The sequence below is a fragment of the Myotis daubentonii genome, chromosome 7, assembly GCF_963259705.1.
Source record: "Myotis daubentonii chromosome 7, mMyoDau2.1, whole genome shotgun sequence".
Lineage (NCBI taxonomy): Eukaryota > Metazoa > Chordata > Mammalia > Chiroptera > Vespertilionidae > Myotis > Myotis daubentonii.
The window spans coordinates 78621554-78626726 of NC_081846.1; the positions used below are offsets into that span (position 1 = coordinate 78621554).

At 40.9% G+C, this 5173-nt stretch overlaps 1 pseudogene; it reads right to left on the minus strand.

The window, feature by feature from the left end:
- Nucleotides 1–2355: 2355 nt before the first annotated feature.
- On the minus strand, nucleotides 2356–4787 carry LOC132238880 (mitochondrial fission regulator 2-like; annotated as a pseudogene).
- Nucleotides 4788–5173: the final 386 nt, after the last annotated feature.

The following is a 5173-nucleotide window of genomic DNA, read 5'->3' on the forward strand; positions in this document are numbered from 1 at the left end:
CAAACTCCCGCCCTCCCCGGCGGAGCGCTCAGCCAATTCGAAACGCCCTAGCCTCTCAGGGGCCGTCTACAAACTACCAACCCTGTCGGAGGGGACTTCTACCAACCTTACTATTCCGCAGCCCGGAGGGAGGAAGAAATGGGAGAGACAGTGTGATCCCGGCCATAAATAATATTCTAGCAAGGTTACGGGCAGTGTGCAGATGCTAATAGGCACTGCACCCCCCAGAGTGGTGCAGTCCAGGCCTCTAAGCAGTGAAGCCCTGTGAGGGGAGACTGTGAGCTCAATCATCTCAGACATGCCCTGAGCCTTTCCACCCTGGCAGAATGAAGCAGCCTGAGTTTCTGACACTTGGTTTTGGTGACCTTGGGCAAGCACTTAACCATATGAATTTATCCTAGTAGGGTTGTTTTTGTTTTTTTTTTTTCATGAGGTTATTTTGAAGAAGAAATAAAATAAATGTAAAGTACTTAGCAACACCTAGCACATAGTAGGTGCTCAGTAAATGAATTCCATTTCTCTTTCTCTTCCCCCCTCCCACCCCTATATTTTATGAATACTGTAGATAAGCTAGGTAAACGTTGTAGTGTAGTAAATTAAAAAAAGAAATAAAACACACCCCATGTCCTGAAACTACCACAAAGAACATTGACATGACATTAAATCCAGCCAAGCCCAGGAGAGAGAATGTGGACATTTACATCACTAAGGGTTATAGATCATTGTTAAGGGTATTAGAATACAAGGAGAGTGACCTGGTGGGTAACTTAGGGGTGAAAATGACAAGGTTTCTAACCCCAGCAATTTGCAGGCCATGTTCCAGTCACTATGTCAGGTTACTGTATGCGAGTTTATGTGCAACTTTCCCTTTCGTTCCCTGCAGGATTTTTCCATCCCCATGTCACTGTCCTCCCTGGGGTCATCTTTCTTGAACTTAGGTCACCCGACCCTGCTGACCTCCCTCACACCCTCCCCACTCCCCAGCAGAGGATTTAAAAACAAAGAATCATGGAATTTTGGGACCCTAGAAATGACTTAGTCCAACGCCCTCATTTTGTAAGTGAGCTCTCAAGCCACCTAGCTAATTAGGGAAGTCTCCTGACTCCAGGGTCTTAGTAGGAAACACCCTGTGGCCTCTCTTCTGTTGAGCTAGCTCCAGGCCCTTAACTTCAAACTGGAGGAAATGGCTTTAACATTTTCTGATCAGATGGGCCCCAAATTATCAGCCACTTGGATCCTCAGCTGCCAGAAACTGTCCAGGTGATGCCCAAGAACCACAGGAAATCTGCATGGGCAGAAGACCTTTGGTGAAATATTGGGAGGCAGGTATTTCCCTCGGTCCCTTGGAAGAAAATACTGTCTCTAAGGCTTCTGGCATTGGGAGGGAAATAGAAGAATGGTGACATCTGGTGGTCAGGACTTTCTGTGCTTTGGATAAGGAAGGTACAGATTCTGATCCTAATTGATTTGCTTTGAAGCCAAATCCCACGGATGGTTAATACTTGTACCACCTGGTTGCCTACAGATTTCTGAAAGATGTCAATCATTTATACTTTGCAGACCCACTGCTATAGAAGACATTACAGATGATTATTATTTCAGGACTTTTATGAATATGTATGTGTATTTAGAGAAAGTGTAAAAATATGATATTCATATGTACATACATTTTACATATTTCATATAATAAAAATATGTTTATATTATATATACCATTTATTTGTATAAGTAATATACTTGCAATGTCTTTGAGGAAAATTAATACTATCTCAATTGTTTTTCTTACAGAATCAAGATTTTATTTGTTTTCAAGTTACAAGGCAGATTTATTTTACATTCTATTTATGAAGGAACAGTAAAAATGTAATAAGGAACAAAAGTAATAAAATCATAGGCATAGATATTTATATAGTAAGCACAGGCAAAACTTATGAAGAAGATTCTTTAAATACTAGCATTTATCAAATCAGTTTCTAAGAATAATTCTTTACCACTTCCAGAAAGAATTTTTAGGAGGATGAACCTACGTGATTCAAACTTTGGCTATCTTAATGAAAAAATATATTCTTTGAAAATGTCAGAGGTCCTGGAGGCCAGTTAACCAGATCACTACCAAATTTAAAAAGATTCAAAGGCTCTTAAACTAGGACATTGTAACTCCTTTATTAACTTGTTTTTAAAGAAACTCAAACACACAATCATTTGCTGATTGGTACAATACAGACTTAGCTTACTTAATTTCTTAATCCATTAAAATGGTTCCTGTTACCTTACAGTAAGATCCTACTGTTTTCTTATGAGAAACATTAAGTCATTTACTATTTCACTCTTAGGAAAATCATTCCATGTGTTTATTCAGCTTTCAGTAAGATTACCATACATGAAAAAAAAATCAATATACATAATTATCATCAGTAACCAGTTAATTAGTGGATCTTCCAAAACCAGAGACAAGTATTCTTAAGAGTCAAGCCTTTTAGACCTCTGCACTAATACATCCTGGTGTACAGACTTCATTCAATTTCATTAACAGAAGATTAACATGTAGTGGAAGTCACGCAGCATATTTCTGTAAGTGTAAGTACCGCTTGCATTGTTCACACCTTGGGCACAACACCTCTTGTGTTTGTCAGTCTTCTTTTAGTTCCCTGTTCTTCTGACTGTGAAATGTGATGTCCAAACCTTGAAGTGTCTGGACCAGAAAATGGAGAAGACTCCCAAGACCTATTTTCTTTCTCAAAGGAACTGTCTTCTTGGAATGCAAATTCCTGCTGAAGTGCCTGGGATATTACAGACGTTGTATCTCAATGTGAACTATGCCTTTTCCTCTTGTGAATGGGTCTGCTCCAGGTGACCATTCAATAATCTGAAGGTTAATCTCATTCATAGCCTTTAAAATATCCAATATGTTTGAACATCTTTGTTTTTATGATTTTTTGAATGATGACTATAATTGGTCTTACTAGCACCTGGTGATCTTTTTTCATTTCAGTTGCTGAATTATCTGAGTCACAAATATTATTAAATCCTGGCTTTTCAAGAGGAGAGCATGGAGGCTGCAGAGGAGAAAACTGAGGGGGCACAGGGGAAGGAGAGGGAAGTACTGAATTTGAAAATGGATCTGGCTTGACACTCAGTTGAGCAGTCCCTGATGATGGCTCTGTCCCAAACCACCAGGCCCGTCATTCCAAAGGAGCTGAATTTGTACTGTTTTTCAGTTCCTGCATTTCCACAATTGCAACAGCATGAGAGCCTAGAAAAGTTCATGCAGCCGAAACCGGTTTGGCTCAGTGGATAGAGCGTCGGCCTGCGGACTGAAAGGTCCCAGGTTCGATTCCGGTCAAGGGCATGTACCTGGGTTGCGGGCACATCCCCAGTAGGAGATGTGCAGGAGGCAGCTGATCGATGTTTCTCTCTCATCGATGTTTCTAACTCTCTAGCTCTCTCCCTTCCTCTCTGTAAAAAATCAATAAAAATATATTAAAAAAAAAAAAAAGTTCATGCATCTTCAAGGGCAGCTATTTTTTTAAATTGCAGCTTCACTTACAGGCTGAGCATTTTTCACTGGTGAGTTATGCTTCAGAGAGCAAGTGACAGTGGATCCCAAACTAATTGCAATGGATGGAAAAATTCACTTTTCTCATCTTCCTCATTTTTTCAAAACCATTTCAAAATCTGAGATCGCTGGCTTCATCATTTGCCACACACAAAAGAGGAAACTACAAATCCATAGTCACCTTAGTCTACAGAGTTCAAGGGCAGGATCAACTCAACATCAGGCCTGGGACAAGGCTTTAAAGCAGCGGTTCTCAACCTGTGGGTCGCGACCCCTTTGGGGGTCGAACGACCCTTTCACAGGGCTCGCCTAAGACCATCGGAAAAATACATATATAATTACATACTATTTTTGTGATTAATCACTATGCTTTAATTATGTTCAATTTGTAACAATGAAATTGGGGGTCACCACAACATGAGGAACTGTATATTAAAGGGTCGCGGCATTAGGAAGATTGAGAACCACTGCTTTAAAGGATGCCTGCGCACCTGGGCTTGCAGGCCACAGGCTATAAAGACAGCCCGGAGGCTCAGCCTGGATAACTCCAGCAGAGGTGCCGCTGCGTCCTAGCGTGTCCCACCCAACCTCTGCTCCAGAGTTAAGATTTTAATTTATAGTAATCAAGTCCACTGTTTCTCAGCATCTCTTACTAAGTTCCATGTGAATTATATTCTTCTCATAACAACTCATGGAGCAGATTTTACTATACCCATTTTAAAATAATAAACCAAGACTTTTAAAAGCTGGGCAATATGCCCGCTGATAAGCACCGTTATTTAGGGCCAGAGTCAGGATTGACTCTAAAGATTTCCTGACTCCAGAGCCTAAAATCTTCCCACTCTCCTATGCTTCCCACCACAGGAGACCAGGAAGAGATGAACATCAGGACAGAAACCACTCCGAAAGAGTACACTAGGAACTGAGGAGGATACTTAACGTACTATATACAAACCATTCAAATTGTAGGATAATTATAAGCAAGCAACAAAATAACAATTGTGTGTGTGTAAATCTAATAAAGCTGGGCCCCAGGGGATTCTGTCTTAGAGCAGGTTTCTATGAAATAAACAAATGAATTGTATTTTTCCTGCCCAGGACCGGAAGTCTCTTCTGGCTTGGGAATTATTTACTATGTAATCCTGATGGAAGGTGAAGCCTCTGATGGTGCAGGTGGGTGATGGAGTTTTTAGGACAGCGTTGCTAGTGTGGTACCCAGGGACTGACGCATGGTGTTGATAACGTAAGCTGAGGTGTCTACTTTATGGTGGCAGGGGCAGCGTGTCTTCACGTTCCCAGTGCTATGACATGATTTTAGAAGTTGTTTCCGAATGCATGTGCCTCTGAGCCTGACTCCACCTTGCCTTTAAATAAATTCCTTTTCTCCTCAAATCAGTCAGAGTAAGTTTTTGTTGCTTTGTAGTTCAGTTGCCTGACGGATACATTAGAATCGAGAGGCACAAGCCCGCAGGGAAACAGAAGAAATCAGGGATGGGTTATCTAGTCTGATTGAAAATCCAACCGGTTTAAAGAGTTTTGATGCAGGCAGCCAGTGGCATACAGTAGCAAAACATTAAATTATTGCCTAAAATGAAGTAGCCGTTGAAATTAAGCTTT